Raw genomic sequence first — 20,224 nt, 5'->3', positions numbered from 1 at the left:
CAATATCTTAGAAAATATAGACATGAGGCCACTACCCTTTTTCAATTTTTCTATTTGAGAAAACTCTCCAAACTTCAATGATTTGGTGAAGAAGGTTTGGATGGAGTGGGTATTGGGAAGACTAGTTATGATATGGGAGAGAAATATCAAGCTCTTGAAGCTTACATTAAATAGATGGGCTCAAGACCAGCAATAAAAAGAAATAGGGAAAGATACATGCACATGAAAATATTAATGGAAATTATCAGTATAAGATGGAAAATAGGTTAGTCACACATGATTTGCTCCAAGAAGAAAGAGAAGAATTTGCAGCATATCATAAAGTTGTCAAAGAGGAAGAAGATATTTGATGTTTAAAATCCTAGAGAATTTGGTTAAAGGTTGGAGATATGAACACATTGTTTTTACAAGTAAGAAGAAAATTGAGTCTCAAAAACAATATCAAAGAGAATGTTGAAATTGGTATACAAATTCAGATTTTGCATATCTCAAAGAGAAGGCGAGTTGTCACTTCACTGATTGTATAGGGCCACAAGCCCTCAAAGCCCTAATGTGGAACAAATAATTATGGAACATATTCTTGAGTCTATTTCACTTGAATACAATGATGTGTTGACGAAAAAACCCACTAAAGAAAAAATCCACCAAGTTCTCTTTTCCTTTAATCTAGACAAAGCACTAGGACTAGATTGATTCACTACTCATTTTTACCAATAATTTTGCGAGGTAATAAAATATTGTTTTTTTAGAATGGTGGGTTATACTTTAGAGAACAATTGTATGAGGGGTGGAATTAATTATTCCTTTTAATCCTTGATCCCAAAATATTTAATCATGTTTCCTTTTCAAAATTTTAGCCAACGCTAGCACCAATCGACCCAAAATCTAAAGGCTATTAGTTGGATATGCGACTTATTGGGGAAGATTATCTGAAACATTAGTGTTTATAAAATCATTGCTAGAATTATGTCAAATACTCAACATTTTAATCACCATCGAATATGCGACGATACAAATATCGATTATCCAACACATAAAAGGCCGAAATGGTCATTAAAAAGTCGGCGTTTACAAGTCAATTTCGAGATGCTCTAAATCATCAGATATCTGACAGTTTTAACATCAAATATTTGATAGGTCATGTAGTAGTAAGGATTCATATATTTGACACATAGTTCATATAGTTTGACGGAAGAAACTGATGTTGAGGCGTCATGTAATCAGCATAATAAGAAAATTATGCGACAGAAGTGTTGCCGCTCTAATGCTTCCAAACCAATGGTGGTGTGTAAAATATGTGATGGATAATTGACACATAGGTCATTTTATCTGAAGGAACAAGATGACGTTGAGTGGTCCACGTGGCTCAGGAAAGGCTAAAATGTCAAAATCTTTAGATTTTTTTGAAACTAGGACTAGAAGGCAGAGCTCATCATCCCAATTCAAATGGCACAAATGATGCTCAAATATGACTTCATATGCTCAAGATATTCATAGTTAAAGTTTCGGTCAACTTGGCCCCACTAGGTAGATTTAGCGTGTCACTAACTAAACTTGGAGGTTGGCTAAATATCAAGTTCCAAATAAGTTTGGTGGCCACTAAGGTAGCGACAATTTTATATCTGGAAATGGTTGGAAATGATCAATTTGTCACTTATTTAATTTTTGTGGTGACCCCAAAAATTAACTCAATAGTTTAAAGACGATGAAAGTGATAGTGAAACAACTAGAGTTGTTCCTATGGGTGAAAGAGAAAAATATCAAATAGAGGCAGAATTTAAAATATTCAAAGACAAAGTCAGAGATCAACAAGATCTATTGGACAAATGGGAGTGTGCCTTCAAAGTACAAGCTACCAGACTAAAAGCTCAATTATAGGAAGAAAACAAAGTAAGGAAGTAGTACAAGGAAAAGGAAGATCAATGTCAAAAGTTGTAGGATCAAGTGACATCATTAAGAAATGAAGTCAATAAAAGGAGAAATACAATCAAGAAACTTAAAGATAGATCTAGTTACTATCAAAGTCTTAAAGCTAAGATCCTCTCTGTTAGGCCCCTATACTACTAGTGTAATCCCTTATTGCTATTAGTACAACCCCCTTATGATATTGTTGTACCCATGTAGTCCCCATATTGTTATTATTGTGCCCCATAGAAGCCCACTATTGTTATTATTTTTCCCTTACATTATTATTGTTATGTGAGCTCTAATTATATTATGACCCCTTAGACTCCTATATATAGAAAGGAGGTCTTTTAATTTGTATCATTCAAGTATTGTTCATTTGTGTAATGTAAAGGAGGTTGCCCCCTCGATGAGGCTTATTTCTAAGGTGTGCATCTATCTTTTCTATCTTTTTGTGAGTTGGTTTCATAACATTTGGTATGAGAGCTTTGGATTCTAAGGTTTTCGCTGCTCCAAACAAGGCGTCATGGCATTTTCGCTATATCGTTTTTCTGTGACATTTGAGAAGCTAAAAAAAAAAAAACATTTGAACTGAAATCACACTTAATCTCGCATATAAATTTCATATCTTGTCTCTCTATATTTTCAGAGATATGATCTAAGGAATTTAGGATTTTTGCAAGCTCGAGAACTTCATCTAAAACAGGTCATTGTGGAATTTGTGCTATATTGTGTTAGATACGGATTTTGAGAAGCTGAAAAAACCCATTTGAAAAGAGATCGGTTTGAACCTGAGGTTCAAATTTTAGATCTTTTCTCGCTATATTTTTAGATATATGATTTAAGGAAGTTAATGTTTTGGCAGACTCCTGAATTACATCTTAAATAGGTGACCTTGGGAAAATCGTCATAACTTTCTCTCTGAGCATCAGATTGAAATTTCGTCAGAAGTTGCAAAAAGAGGATGGACTGTAGTTTTCTGTGTGTAATTTTCAGATACGAAAGTAAAAAATGTCACATGTGGCGCTCAATACAATTGCACTCTTCTGAAAAGGTATAGAATCAAGTCATCTTGGGAGATTGTGCATAACTCTTTCTTGGAGAATCCAATTTTGATCAATCTAGTTGAATTTGAAAGAGGACGTGGAGGGCTACTACAGGTTGTGATTGTAGAATTGGAAAATTTGAAATTACAGAGTTACGGTCATTTCAATATCGAGCTCCTAAAATCAAGAAACATCATGATGAGGAAGTTTGATGGCAAGGATCCGGTAAATTGGATACTATAGATGGAGAAATATTTTGATCTACATGGTGTACCACTATTACAAAAGGTAAGTATTGCATCTTCATATTTAGAACTGGATCAATTTTTATGGTATAAAGGGCTTTTTTCTCGTAAAGCACTTGTTACGTGGTTAATTTTCATGGAGGAAATGATAGCACATTATGAGGATACAAAGATCAACACCTTCTTTAGAGCAACACCACAACAATTGGATGAAAAAAGAGAAAAATGGCTTTGTTGCAAAGCGGAAAGCAAAATTATGACAACAAGGAATTCTACCCCTCACAGCTATAAAGATGGAAGTGTTGTTTCTCCTAGCCTTTCACAGCCTACAAGGGTTACACCACAACAATTGGAAGAAAAAAGAGAAAAAGGGCTTTGTTACAATTTTGATAGAAAATGCATTGAAGGTCATAAGTGTGCTGAGAAAAAATTATTCTACATTGATTGTGGAGAGGAGGAAGAAAATGACCAAGAAATGTCAAAAGAAGAGGATATACACCAGGAACCAACCCTAGAGAAAGAAGAAATGAATCCAACCATATCTTGTAAAGCCTTGGCAAGAATTTCCACTCCTCAAACTCTCAAGATAGAAGGACATATCAAGAAGAAAAAGGTTCAAGAAGTGAAAGATCTCATCAAGAAATAAGAAATGAATCCAACCATATCTTGTAATGAAATGGCTGAAATTACCGCTCCTCAAACTATCACGATAGAAGGACATATCAAGAAGAAAAATGTTCAAGAAGTGAAAGATCACATCGAGCATGAAGAAGTGAATCAGACCATATCTTGTAAAGCATTCGAAGAAATTACCACTTCTCAAACTATCAAGATAGAAGGACATATCCCAAAGAAAAAGGTTCAAGCAGTGAGAGATGACATTGAGCATCAACAACAAGCTCTCCAAATTTTAAAGGATAATGCTTCTTTGGTGTAGAATTGAATGAAACAACAGGTAGATCAACATCGTAGTGAAAAAAGTTTTGATGTAGGTGATTGGGTATTTTTACAGCGACATCTCAAGCAAGCTATTTATGAGGAAGAAATGTTGGAAATACTACATGCCCTTAATAAATGGCGACCCTACCCAATGGGAAGACACTTCAAGGTAAAAATGGATCATGATAGTCTTAAATACTTTTTAGAACAAATATTGTATTTAGAAGAACAAAAAAATGGGTCACAAATATGTTGTGTTATGACTTTAACATCATCTACAGAAAAGGAAAGAAAAATTTTGTTGCAGATGCACTCTCAAGAAAGGATGAGGATGTGGAAGCATTATTTTTTGCTATCTTTATTATCCAACTAGATTTGATAAACTAAACAAGGTACGAATGGAAGCAAGACGAAGAACTGTGGCCACCTATGGCCACTCATTCAAAAGTTGCAGAAGATACCAATTCAAACAATATTGCCAGAACTTGAAGAGGAAGGAAAAATCATATTGGAACCTGGAGCAGTGAGAGAAACAAGAACGTGATAGCTATGAAATCGATCAATTTCAGAGTATCTCATCAAGTGGAAGAACTTACCCATTGAAGATTCCACATGGGAGGACAAGAATTTTATACATAAGCATCAAGAACTACTCAATTGTTGAAGGCAAAACATTTTGAAGGAGAGGGGCATGTTAGGCCCCTATACTACTAGTGTAACCCCTTGTTGTTATCAGTACAACCCCCTTATTATATTTTTGTGCCCATGTACTCCCCATATTGTTATTATTGTCCTTGATAGAAGCCCATTATTGTTATTATTGTGCCCTTACATTATTATTGTTATGTCGACTCTTATTATATTATAACCTCTTAGACTCCTATATATAGAAAGGAGGTCTTCTCATTTGTATCATCCAAGAATTGTTCATTTGTGTAATGTAAAGGAGGCTGCACCCTCGAAGAGGCTTATTTGTAAGTCGTTCATCTATCTTTTCTATGTTTTTGTGAGCTAGTTTCATAACACTCTCTCTAAAGGAAGATCTTGAAGAATCAAAGAAGCAAAATGAAGAAGCTCTTGAAGAAAAAGAACATGAAGTTCTTGAATTAAGGCAAAAAGTGGAAGAAGGAAGAAAATCTGAAGAAATCATGAAGAAGTATCTTGCAAATGAAAAGAAATATGAGGTTGAGGTAAATATCCTAAAAATTAAATTAGAAGAAAATGATATGCTTTTACGATTTCAAGATAGTACTAAGATTTTGGATGATATTCTTATTATTCAAAGGACACCTACCATCAAAAATGGTCTTGGTTTTCATGAATGTGTTGAAGGTAAATCTAGCTCACAAGGTGAGGCAAGGAACTCTAATGCAAAATGTGAAATGCTCAACAAGGAGATGAGAGGTGAGTTTTTTAATGCGTATCGATGTGTAGGCATTTAGTTTATATGGATGCCCTAGTTATTTATTAAGTAGATGATAGAGATTTAAACTCCATGGCATATTCTAAAACATTCTTAGTAGTAGTGAAAAATCAAAGGCTGAGGTTTATTTTAAAATTAGTTATGCTCTTTTATTTAAATTCATTAGTTAAGAAAATGTCATGGTTTTTCAGATATGTGGAATTAGTAAGCTATAATATTGTTAACTGTGAAATATCTTCATGGTTAAGAATCATGTTACATGTTTATTTATATGTATATAAGAAGCATGGAGTCTCACTGTTCTGATTGATAGTACCAAGAACATGGAAATATGTTATCTAAGAGAACCCCTCACTTGCTTTCCTAATTCTTTTTATAGGACTTCTTAATGTCATCTTTTTCCTTGGAGACGAGATCTTAACTAAATGTTGATTAAGAAGGAGGGAGTCTCCCATAACAGTGAGACACTTTGGTTGTTTGTCATGTATCACCCCATGAATACTTTTCAACTTTAACTTCCAACAATCCAAGGTGAATTATGAAATAATTATTTCAATATTGATCCATGTTTACTAGTCATTACTGTCTATTTTGAGATAGGATAATTTTAATTTAATTATTAATAACTATTAGGTGGTTAGTAGAGATTTTACCTCCATAAATATTCTATAATATTCATAGTAATAAAATAAATCAAAAGTTTATATTTTTCTCCAAAGTAGTTATACTATTTTTTTAATTTTAATTAAATTGGTTAATTAAAAAAAAATCAACAAATGCCATATGAGTTACAATTATTTTGGCATGCCATATTGTTAATCCATTATATTGTAACAAAGTCTATTTAGATTAAGAATCTCCATAAGAAAGTGGGGTAATTCTTTGTCTTTAAATATCTTGTTCCATATTTTTTTAAATATATAAATGTTTGACTTACATATTAATTCTTTTTAGTTGATAATAAAAAAATAATAATTAAAAATAAAATGATAATTGAATTAGTTTTTATGTTTTTTCATTTTTTTAATTCTTTAATGTATCATGCAGCAAGTGCTTTGAATATGACTGCACTAATATAATCATAAGTTTTGAAATTATTAATGATGAAATAATGCAATAAAATATAAATTATTCTTCTTGAATTGTGAAGGGTGAGAAATACATCATTTTTAGAATTATAAAATGGGAACATATATTTTTTATAATTATTTTGAACCCTGACTTATAAATGGTTTCCTTATAAAATGAAATGTATTAATTTAATAAAATATATTTTAATATTTAATTTAATTTTTTAAATCAAATCTTAAAATATGCTAAAATTTAACCTAAAAAAATCAACAAATGCCATATGAGTTACAATTATTTTGGCATGCGATATTGTTAATCCATTATATTGTAACAAAGTCTATTTAGATTAAGAATCTCCATAAGAAAGTGGGGTAATTCTTTGTCTTTAAAAATATTTTTCCATATTTTTTTAAATGTATAAATGTTTAACTTGCATATTAATTCTTTATAGTTAATAATAAAATAATAATAATTAAAAAAAAAGTGATAATTGAATTAGTTTTTATGTTTTTCCATTTTATTAATTCTTTAATGTATCATGCAGCAAGTGTTTTGAATATGACTGCACTAATTTAATCATAAGTTTTGAAATTATTAATGATGAAATAATGCAATAAAATATAAATTATTCTTCCTAAAATTGTGAAGGGTGAGAAATACATCATTTTTAGAATTATAAAATGGGAACATATATATTTTTTGATGATCATGATGATGATGATGGTTAACCTGAGACCAAATAATGGTATATCGGACGTAAAGAAACAAATTATCTATTTTGATTTAAGATTTTATTCGAATGCTCAAAAATATTGGAGAGAAGCCTCCGAGCTCACTATAATTTTGACATTGTAAAAGGCTAGGAAGGTGAGTAAGATTGTGAAACTCACATCTAATATGGTTATAGGCGGGTCACTAAGTCACTATTATTTTGAATGGTGACTTATAAATGGTTTCCTTATAAAATATATTAATTTAATAAAATATATTTTAATTTTTAATTTAATTTTTAAAATCAAATCTTAAAATATGCTAAAATTTAACCTAAAAAAAATCAACAAATGCCATATGACTTACAATTATTTTGGCATGCTATATTGTTAATCCATTATATTGTAACAAAGTCTATTTAGATTAAGAATCTGCATAAGGAAGTGGGGTAATTCTTTGTCTTTAAAAATATTTTTCCATATTTTTTTAAATGTATAAATGTTTAACTTGCATATTAGTTCTTTATAGTTAATAATAAAATAATAATAATTAAAAAAAAAAGTGATAACTGAATTAGTTTTTATGTTTTTTCATTTTATTAATTCTTTAATGTATCATGCAGCAATTTCTTTGAATATGACTACACTAATTTAATCATAAGTTTTGAAATTATTAATGATGAAATAATGCAATAAAATATAAATTATTCTTCCTAAATTGTGAAGGGTGAGAAATACATCATTTTTAGAATTATAAAATGGGAACATATATTCTTTATAATTATTTGAATGGTGACTTATAAATGGTTTTCTTATAAAATGAAATATATTAATTTAATAAAATATATTTTAATATTTAATTTAATTTAATTTTTTAAATGAAATCTTAAAATATGCTAAAATTTAACCTAAAAAAAATCAGCAAATGCCATATGAGTTACAATTATTTTGGCATGTGATATTGTTAATCCATTATATTGTAACAAAGTCTATTTAGATTAAGAATCTCCATAAGAAAGTGGGGTAATTCTTTGTCTTTAAAAATATTGTTCCATATTTTTTTAAATGTATAAATATTTAACTTGCATATTAATTCTTTATAGTTAATAATAAAATAATAATAATTAAAAATAAAGTGATAATTAAATTTGTTTTTATGTTTTTTCATTTTTTTAATTCTTTAATGTATCATGTAGCAAGTGTTTTGAATATGACTGCACTAATTTAATTATAAGTTTTGAAATTATTAATGATGAAATGATGCAATAAAATATAAATTATTCTTCCTAAATTGTGAAGGGTGAGAAATACATCATTTTTAGAATTATAAAATGGGAACATATATTTTTTATAATTATTTTGAACGCTGACTTATAAATGGTTTCCTTATAAAATGAAATATATTAATGTAATAAAATATATTTTAATATTTAATTTAATTTAATTTTTTAAATCAAATCTTAAAATATGCTAAAATTTAACCTAAAAAAATCAGCAAATGTCATATGAGTTACAATTATTTTGGCGTGTGATATTGTTAATCCATTATATTGTAAGAAAGTCTATTTAGATTAAGAATCTCCATAAGAAAGTGGGGTAATTCTTTGTCTTTCAAAATATTTTTCCATTTTTTTTTAAATGTGTAAATGTTTAACTTGCATATTAATTCTTTATAGTTAATAATAAAATTATAATAATTAAAAAAGAAAGTGATAATTGAATTAGTTTTTATGTTTTTTCATTTTATTAATTCTTTACTGTATCATGCAGCAAGTGTTTTGAATATGACTGCACTAATTTAATGATAAGTTTTGAAATTATTAATGATGAAATAATGCAATAAAATATAAATTATTCTTCCTAAATTGTGAAGGGTGAGAAATACATCATTTTTAGAATTATAAAATGGGAACATATATTTTTTATAATTATTTTGAATGGTGACTTATAAATGGTTTCCTTATAAAATGAAATATATTAATTTAATAAAATATATTTTAATATTTAATTTAATTTTTTAAATCAAATCTTAAAATATGCTAAAATTTAACCTAAAAAAAGCAACAAATGCCATATGAGTTACAATTATTTTGGATTGTTAATCCATTATATTGTAACAAAGTCTATTTAGATTAAGAATCTCCATAAGAAAGTGGGGTAATTCTTTGTCCCTAAAAATATTTTTCCATATTTTTTTAAATGTGTAAATGTTTGACTTCCATATTAATTCTTTATAGTTAATGTAATGACCCAGAAGATGTAAATGTGAAATTTTACTATGGTAAAAGGGAGTATGGTAGTCGTTGTTTTATGTTTAAAAAAAAAAACCAAAACTTTGATAAACTACTTTATTGAGTAATTTAAATATTTTTCTTGAAATTTCAAAGAAAGAGATCAGTTGTAATAACTGATTCAAACTGCCCTCCCAAACAGGAAAAAAGTCCTGGTTGTAGGGAGGAAGTTCTGTGTTGTTGGGACAGACAGAAGGATCCTTTTTTTCGAGGAAAAGGAAAAAGGAAATGACAAGAGAAAATTGGTTAAGTCTCGTGAGGACCAGATAACGAGGCACGAGGTGCACAAATCTTGTTGAGGGCTAAAGGCCTGCAAGATGGCTCGGGGGGAGAATCCAGTCATGAAGACAGATCTCATGGTTGGGTGGTAGAGCAGACTTTCTTGCAGAAGAATTTACTAAAGTACCCTGTACGACTCTGGCGAACGAGGTACGAATTCATACTGCAGAGAAATTGAATGAAAATATGTGTGGAATACACGGAGTACTCATGTAGTCGGGAAATGATTGTGTGTTCTATCTCTTTAATTACTGTTATGATGATAAATGTAGTTAAACAAGTGGTAGTTAACTTAAAAGCCAGACTATCATGAAAATATTATAGTTGAACACGAGGTAGTTTAACTTAAATACCAGATTATCAAAAGAATATTACAGTTGAACATAGGGTAGTTCAACTTAGATAACAGACCATTAACCGACAATTCTATTAAGGAAAAACAGAGACGCAGGGGCAGTCTCTCGTAAAGCAAAAGCGTACAGAGAAACAAGCAGCCAGAACATAACGAGTTATTCATGTAGTGAGAGTAACATCATAAAACATTTTGGGCTAGGCAAGGAATGCCAGCCGATAAATCTTTTTCATAAACATAAACATCAACGGAAGGGAAGAATTAATCAAGATACATATAACTGTCGACTTTCGGAATTAACATATCTCTCAGGAAAGGAAAAGAGCAAACCCTACAAACGTATGAAATAGTGGAATGACAATAACCATATGCAACCAAGCCGTGGAAGCAATAACCGAGCTATAGCCAACAGGGAAGTTCAATATATATATACCGCTTACGGAAATAAGATATTAAAAAGTGTCATAATAGGGTTAACAACCTAGAGAATGCGTTAACACAGCCGCGAGTACGGCTGTGAGAAAACTATCTCCGGAGTAAACCATGTTAAACAAAGAAAAATTGAACATGCTTCAGAATAACCCTTATCGGGAATAAAGCTAACCTCTGCGAAACAAGTAATAATTATGGCACTGTCACATTAACAAAACGAAACATCGATTACCCGAATCATGCAAAATATTCAGAGGTTATGACCCCATATATTTCTAAAAAAACAGATAATAAGATTTAGGTAAGCCTGAGGACTCCTGCCGTCGCAGTAATGCAGCGGAATCATAGTCGGAGGCAGACAACCATTAATAACAATGAAACCGGGAATCATATCATTATCATTCAGAACGCAAGTAACCCAGAAACGAACTCAGACTGAATAAATAACTTCGAATGCATTTTTCTTGAAAATAGAAAACTCAGAGATTATAACCCTGGAACGTAACATTCGTATATATATATATATATATATATATATATATATATATATATATATATATATATATATATATAATATATATATATATATATATATATATATATATAGATATATATATATATATATAACTGGAAACATGAAAATGTTCAGGCCGACTCCGCTAATAAATGAGTTCGGCACATAGCTAGCTCATATATAGATGAAAATAAATTATATACAGAGGCAATAGTGCCCTAGATCCCGCAATGGGTAGAAAAGCCCAAATCTAAGTCACAGTTAAGCAAAATGGAGCACGCAATATTCACTGCCTATCATATCTTGCTGGAACCGGCATGGCTTTAAGCCTGATCACCAAAATCCATAACCATGGGGAAAACCCCTCTTCAGCATGAAAACAAAAGGAAACCCGCATCAGGGGTCCGGACTGCAACATTCACCAAATGGAAACATTAGGGTCGAAGGAGCCTTAGAGCTCTCGCACCCAGAAGAGAGCACCGAAATTAAGAGAAACCATACGTGCAAATGTTGAAGGAGTCGAGGTGCTGCGGATACACAATTAAGAGGCTCACACAGATCCACCTGCATGCGCTGCCAAAGAAGGGAGAAATTAGTATAGGCCTCCAAAAGATAAACGAGCAGACCAATTTAGTCCCTGAGTGCGAATAACCAATTAAAGAAACGAAACCGTAGAAAACAATCATGCAGGTAGAGGTATACAATACCTGCGTGAGACTCTGAAGGGTGTATCATGGCATCCGGAAGTGAAATGAGACTTGAACCAGGGTCTGAGGAAATGATGTGTGAGCGCCCGGGAGAAACAAATGAACCTCGGTGTGCAGCAAGGGGTTTAAGTATTAACCCAAAGCCCTTGGCCTCATCCCAACCCTCCGATCTGAACGGTGGATCTCGGCCGTCGATGCAACGTGGGAAATTGGAGTGGGGAGGACGAGAAGACGGGGCCCGAGGTGTCACATGGACCCGCAGGTAAGTCAAGCCACCTGTCAAGGCATGAGCCCTCGCCATAAAAGCAACCAGTGACTTGGTACTGGCAAATGTAGCTGCTGGACCAAAGATCTCCGTGCCCATTAACATAAATCACGTACTGTGGGTTGGCAAGACTAACGTTATACAACATGTTACAACCGCCATAACTCGACTACCGTGCAGTGCATATAATTGATGCATTATATATATAATCCCTATGCGGTAAAACTTAGACCACGATAATATGAATTGGCATCATAATAGGTAAGAGATTATATGGTTGAGAGTTACCATGCATATATGTGTTTCGAAATAATTTTTTTTTTTTTTTTTTTTTTATGTATATAGTTATGAGAGTGTGACAAATTGGTATCAGAGCCCAGTTTCAACACTGTGGCCTCAGAAATGACATGTTTCACTGTGCAGAAGATTACACCATGCATCTGTATAGGAAAAATTAATAAATCATTTAACTGTTGTTTCTGTTTATCTTAGGGGTGAGATGCAGGAATTTAACAGCTAATAGTTAAGCTAGGAAAAAAGAAGCGTAATGCAAGGAGCCGGCAGCACCCCTCGGGAAAACCCAGAGCTGTGGGTACAGTTGGGCGAGGAAACACGGAGTACCAATCTCGCAATACTGGAAACTGTTCAGGAGTTGAAAAATGAGATGGCACGTTTACGGGAAGACAACGCGCGCTTGACGGTGGAACAGGAGAGAATTCTGAAGAGTTTGTCAGACAGGCAGAACCCACCCTTATCTAATCCCAGCGTGGAGCAGCAGAAGATAACAGAAGAGCAGGACTATCAGAATGGACCTGAAAATTCGAGAGATAAGGAGGACCATTCTGATAATGTACTAGAACAGCAAACTTCAAAACGTCAGAGAATGGAGCTGCAGGGAGAATTTCGAAAAATTAAACCTCCACATTTTGATGGAGAACAGGAAGAAGCGGCTGAAGCATGGCTAATAAATATGAACAAATATTTTCAGCTGTATGAGTATGATCATAATGTGAAGGCGCGACTGGCCATTTTCCAGTTACAAGGTAAAGCAACCCTCTGGTGGGAGGAAATCAAGATTGTCAAGGGGGTAAGTGAACGGACCATCACATGGGAGAAGTTTCAGAGATACCTCAAAGAAAGATACCTGACCGAGCACTTCTACGATGAAAAGGCAAGAGAATTCCATGATTTAAGACTCGGGCAACAGACTATGGACGAATTCATTAATCGTTTTACTTCTCTGCTACGTTATGTACCCTATATTAAGGAGGAAAAAGCCAAAGTGCAAAGGTTTGTGAGTAGCTTACCTTCATACATAAGAGAGAGGATTGAGTTTGACAATCCCAGAACCATGGATGAGGCTATCCGCAAAGCAAGGATCTCCTACCAGCAGAATAAACAGAAGGGGGATGCCTCAAATAAGAGATGGAATGAAAGAAGGAGTAGTCGGATTTTTGGAAACAGCAAAGGAGGTCACAGTATTGGGGGTAAGGGAGCTGGTAAAGGATTAAACAATAGAACTGTAGCAAAAAGTGTGCCCCGAGCAAGGCCAACAGGTGAAACTAGAGTAAGTGAACAACCTGTTAGGCCAGAAGGTGAAGGAATGACCAGACCTCCAGTTCAATGCTGGGGCTGTGGAGGACCTCACTATGTTAAAAACTGCCCACAGCGAAAGGGTACGGATCAGATATCCCAGATTCATGAAGCATCGACTGTTGGGGATGTGGCACGTAATGTACCAAGGATTAATGCAGCCTTGGATGATTGCCAAGTGGAATACCAACCGATGATGGTGGAGTTTGAAGGTAAAATCTCAAACCTTTCTATAGCTGTTCTCATTGATCGAGGAGCTACTTTAAGTTATATTAGCCCAAAGATAGTAGAACAGTGTAAGTTACAATATCAAAAATTCAGAAATCCGTGGTTGGTCCAACTAGCTACGGGAGCCAAGAGACGAGTCTTGGAAAAAATAAATAATTTCTCTTTAACCGTAGCAGGGTAGCCAATAGTTGTGGATTTGAACGTATTACCCTTGGGTTCATACGACATCCTGATTGGGATGGATTGGCTGGAGAAACACTGGTCATTAATAAACTGCAAGACTAAAACCATTTACTATAAGAATGATCTTGGTGAGTAGCAAGAACTGCAAGGGATCAAGCATCCTGTACGGATCCGACCCATTACAGCATCTCAATTAGCTAAATGTATCAAAAAGAAATGTCAAATTTATGCTATTCAGGTGGGTTACGCAGATCAGAAGAGCAAAACCGTTATCCTGGATAATATTCCAGTGGTGCAAGAATTTGCAGATGTTTTTCCAGAGGAAGTACCAGGATTACCACCTAAAAGAGATGTGGACTTTACCATCGAACTGACCTCGGGGGCAGCACCTATGTCACGGGCACCATACCGAATGAGTGTACCAGAATTAACAGAATTGAAAATGCAACTGCAGGAGCTGCTAGACAAAAATTACATACGTCCCAGTGTATCACCCTGGGGAGCCCCAGTGTTATTTGTCAAAAAGAAAGACGGAACACTTCGGATGTGTATTGATTATTGTCAGCTGAATAAGCTCACGATAAAAAACAAATACCCTTTGCCCCGGATTGATGAATTGTTTGATCAAGTGAAGGGGGCAACGGTGTTTTCTAAGATCGATTTGCGGTCTGGTTACCATCAGATTAGAATTAAAGAGGAGGATATTGCTAAGACAGCTTTCAGAACACGGTATGGACATTACGAGTTTGTGGTGCTACCTTTCGGCCTGACCAATGCACCTGCTACCTTTATGTGTTTGATGAACAGTGTGTTTCACAGGTTCTTGGATAAGTTTTTGTTGATATTTATTGACGATATTCTGATCTACTCCCGATCAAGGAAGGAGCATGAGGAACATCTTAGAATAGTGTTAGAAACGCTGCGAGAACATCAGTTATATGATAAGTTTAGTAAGTGTGATTTCTTCCACGAAGAGATACAATACTTAGGCCATATAATCACCAAGGAGGGGATTGCAGTGGACCCTGAAAAAATAAGGACTATAATGGAATGGCCCGTACCAAAGGACGTGGCAGATATTAGGTCCTTTATGGGGTTAGATGGATATTATAGAAGGTTCGTGGAAGGTTTTTCAAGGGTAGCATACCCTATCACCTCCTTACAAAAGAAGGGAAGGGTATTCAAATGGACCTCAGAGTGTCAGCAAAGCTTTGAGCAGCTTAAACACTTACTCACCACCGCACCCATTTTGAGCATAGCTGATCCTAATAAGGATTACGTGGTTTGTACTGACGCAAGTAAAGAGGGTGTGGGAGGAGTGTTGATGCAGGAAGGAAGAGTAATTGCATACGAGTCAAGGAAACTAAAGGAGCATGAGCAGAAATACTCTGCCTACGACTTGGAGTTGGCAGCCGTTATTCATGCACTGAAGATGTGGCGACATTACCTCTTGGGAAGAAAGTTTCTGTTGTTGACAGACCATCATAGTCTAACAAATTATTTCAGCCAACCCACCTTAAATACGAGGCAAGCTCGTTGGGCAGACTTCCTAAGTGGCTTTGATTTTGAAATTAAACATCTAAAAGGAAAGGAGAACCGGGTAGCTGACGCATTGAGTCGAAAGGTGCAGTGCTTGTGCAAAATTTCGGTCAGTAGATGGCAGAGTACCCTACTCAAAAAGATAAAGATGGCAGCTGATCAGGATGCTGTTTATCAGCAAATTAAACAGCAGGTACAGCGACTTCCTGATAGGGAAACACCACAAGGATATGAATTAGATGATGCCGGAATGTTGTACTTTAATAAAAGGCTGTATGTACCTGATGAAGATAGTCTTAGAAAACTGATTCTGGACGAATTTCACATCAGCCACTACACCGGGCATCCAGGATACCAAAAAATGGTCACCGCACTTCGGAAGGAATACTATTGGCCAAAAATGAAGAAGGATGTAGCTGAATATCTGGCGCGATGCCTGGAATGTCAATAGATTAAGGCGGAGCATTTGCATCCAGCAGGGCTGCTACAACCCTTACCCATTCCGGAATGGAAATGGGAAACTATTTCCATGGACTTTATAACCGGGTTGCCTCGAACGAAGAAAAATAATGATTCCATTATGGTGGTAGTGGATAAGTTAAGTAAGGCAGCACACTTCATACCTGTACAGTCCACGTATAAGGCTGTGCAAATTGCTCATATTTTCATGCAAAATGTGTTCAAATTGCATGGACTTCCGAAGGTAATAATTTCTGATCGTGATGTTAAGTTCACATCAACTTTTTGGAGGACATTGTTTGCTGAACTGGGAACACAGCTGAACTTTAGCACAGCCTATCATCCCCAGACCGATGGTCAAACGGAACGGGTGAACCAGGTAGTGGAGGACATGCTGAGAGCATGTGTTATGATGAAACCAACCCAATGGGAGGAATACCTCCACCTGGTTGAATTCGCGTATAATAATGGGTATCACTCGTCAACACAGCTAAGTCCCTTTGAGGTCCTATATGGGCGAAAGTGCCGCACACCCTCAAGTTGGGGTGGACCTGAGGATAGGTTAAGATTTGGTCTGGAAATGCTCAAGGAAATGGAAGACATGGTGAAAAAGGTGCGTACCAACTTAAAGGCCGCCCAGGACAGACAGAAAAGTTTTGCAGACCGGAAGAGAAGGTTCAAAGAATTCCAGGTCGGAGACCATGTTTTTGTAAGAATTCAAACCAGAAGGAGTACCTTGTAGTGGAGTGGGTGTGCCAAACTTGCCCCTCGCTATTTTGGACCCTTTCAAATCCTGGCGAGAGTGGGGCCAGTAGCTTATCAACTCGCCCTGCCAAGTCATATTAAGATCCACAATGTTTTTCACGTATCTGTACTAAAAAAATACGTCTACGATCCTAAACATGTGATCTAATGGCATGATGTTCGGGTAAGAATTAATCTCGTCGTTCTAGTTAAGCTTTGATCTCAAACAGGGAAATAACTAGATCTGTTGCTGTTGCAGGTCGAGCCGGAAGGCGAGGTTCTGGTCGAACCACAACACATTCTCGACCGGAGAGAGGTGCGACTGCGGAAGCGGGTTATTTTCCAAGCTAAAGTGCAGTGGCAGCACTATGGGCCTGAAGAGGCCACTTGGGAGGATGAGGAACTCCTTAAAGAAGCTTACCCGAATTTGTTTAAGGGAAACAGACATCGGGATGATGTCCAATCACAGGAGGGGGAGATGTAATGACCCCAGAAGATGTAAATGTGAAATTTTACTATTGTAAAAGACAGTATGGTAGTTGTTGTTTTATGCTAAAAAAAAAAACAAAACAAAACTTTGATAAACTACTTTATTGAGTAATTTAAATATTTTTCTTGAAATGCTGGCAGCCTCTGGGAGGTGGATTTCAAAGAAAGAGATCAGTTGTAATAACTGATTGAAACTGCCCTCCCAAATAGGAAAAAATTCCTGGTTGTAGGGAGGAACTTCTGTGCTGTTGGGACAGACAGAAGGATCCTTTTTTTCCAGGAAAAGGAAAAAGGAAATGATAAGAGAAAATTGGTTAAGTCTGGTGAGGACCAGATAACGAGGCACGAGGTGCACAAATCTTGTTGAGGTCTGAAGGCCTGCAAGATAGCTCGGGGGGAGAATCTAGTCATGAAGACGGATCTCATGGTTGGGTGGTAGAGCAGACTTGCTTGCAGAAGAATTTACTAAAGTACCCTGTACGACTCTGGCGAACCAGGTACGAATTCATACTGCAGAGAAACTGAATGAAAATATGTGTGGAATACATGGAGTACTCATGTAGTCAGGAAATGATTGTGTGTTCTATCTCTTTAATTACTGTTATGATGATAAATGTAGTTAAACAGGTGGTAGTTAACTTAAAAGCCAGACTATCATGAAAATATTATAGTTGAACAGGAGGTAGTTTAACTTAAATACCAGATTATCAAAAGAATATTATAGTTGAACAGAGGGTAGTTCAACTTAGATAACAGACCATTAACCGACAATTATATTAAGGAACAACAGAGACGCAGGGGCAGTCTCTGGTAAAGCAAAAGCGTACAGAGAAACAAGCAGCCAGAACATAACCAGTTATTCATGTAGTGAGAGTAACATCATAAAACATTTTGGGCCAGGCAAGGAATGCCAGCCGATAAATCTTTTTCATAAACATAAACATCGACGGAAGGGAAGAATTATTCAAGTTACATATGACTGTCGACTTCCGGAACTAACATATCTCTCAGGAAAGGAAAAGAGCAAACCCTGCAAACGTATGAAATAGTGGAACCACAATAACCATATGCAATCAAGCCGTGGAAGCAATAACCGAGCTATAGCCAACAGAGAAGTTCAATATATATATACCGCTTACGGAAATAAGATATTAAACAGTGTCATAATAGGGTTAACAACCCAGAGAATGCGTTAACACAGCCGCGAGTCCGGCTGTGAGAAAACTATCTCTGGAGTAAACCATGTTAAACAAAGAAAAATTGTACATGCTTCCGAATAACCCTTACATGGAATAAATCTAACCTCTGTGGAACAAGTAATAATTATGGCACTCTCATATTAACAAAACGAAACATCGATTACCCGAATCATGCAAAATATTCAGAGGTAATGACCCCATATATTTCTAAAAAAACAGATAATAAGATTTAGGTAAGCCTGAGGACTCCTGTCGTCGTAGTAATGTAGCGGAATCATAGTCGGAGGCAGACAACCATTAATAACAATGAAACCGGGAATCATATCATTATCATTCAGAACGCAAGTAACCCAGAAATGAACTCAGACTGAATAAATAACTTCGAATGCATTTTTCTTGAAAATAGAAAACTCAGAGATTATAACCCTGGAACGTAACATTCGTATATATATATAACTGGAAACATGAAAATGTACAGGCCGATTCCGTTAACAAATGAGTTCGGCACATAGCTAGCTCAAATACAGATGAAAATAAATTATATACAGAGGCAATAGTGCCCTAGACCCCGCAATGGGCAGAAAAGCCCAAATCTAAGTCACAGTTAAGCAAAATGGAGCACGCAATATTCATGGCCTAACATATCTTGCTGGAACCGGCATGGCTTTAAGCCTGATCACCAAAATCCATAACCATGGGGAAAACCCCTCTTCAGCATGAAAACAAAAGGAAACCCGCATCAGGGGTCCAGACTGCAACATTCACCAAATGGAAACATTAGGGTCGAAGGAGCCTTAGACCTCTCGCACCCAGAAGAGAGCACCGAAATTAAGAGCAACCATACCTGCAAATGTCAAAGGGGTCGAGGTACTGTGGATACACACTTAAGAGGCTCACTCCACCTGCATGCGCTGCCAGAAAAGGGAGAAATTAGTATAGGCCTCCAAAAGATAAACGAGCGGACCAATTTAGTCCGCAAGTGCGAATAACCAATTAAAGAAACGAAACTCTAGCAAACAATCATGCGCAGAGGTATACAATACCTGCGTGAGACTCTGAAGGGTGTATCATGGCATCCGGAAGTGCAATGAGACTCGAACCAGGGTCTGAGGAAATGATGTGTGAGCGCCCGGGAGAAACAAATGAACCTCGGCGTGCAGCAAGGGGTTTAAGTATTAACCCAAAGCCCTTGGCCTCATCCCAGCCCTCTGATCTGAACGGTGGATCTCGGCCGTCGATGCAACGCGGGAAATTGGAGCGGGGAGGACGAGAAGACGGGGCCCGAGGTGTCACATGGGCCCGAGGTGTCACATGGACCCACAAGTAAGTCAAGCCACCTGTCAAGGCATGAGCCCTCGCCATAAAAGCAACTAGTGACTCGGCGCCGGAAAAGGCAGCTGCCGGACCAAAGATCTTCGCGCCCATTAACATAAATCACGTACTGTGGGTTGCCAAGACTAACGTTATACAACTTGTTACAACCACCATAACTCGACTACCGTGAAGTGCATATAATTGATGCATTATATATATAGCCCCTATGCGGTAAAACTTAGACCACGATAATATGAATTGGCATCATAATAGGTAAAAGATTATATGGTTGAGAGT

Source organism: Pinus tabuliformis, chromosome 7 (genome assembly GCF_031772625.1).
Source record: "Pinus tabuliformis cultivar Carrire ecotype Pingquan chromosome 7, CPIR1, whole genome shotgun sequence".
Lineage (NCBI taxonomy): Eukaryota > Viridiplantae > Streptophyta > Pinopsida > Pinales > Pinaceae > Pinus > Pinus tabuliformis.
The sequence above is the reverse complement of the archived record's forward strand: the minus strand, read 5'-3'. Positions refer to the sequence as shown.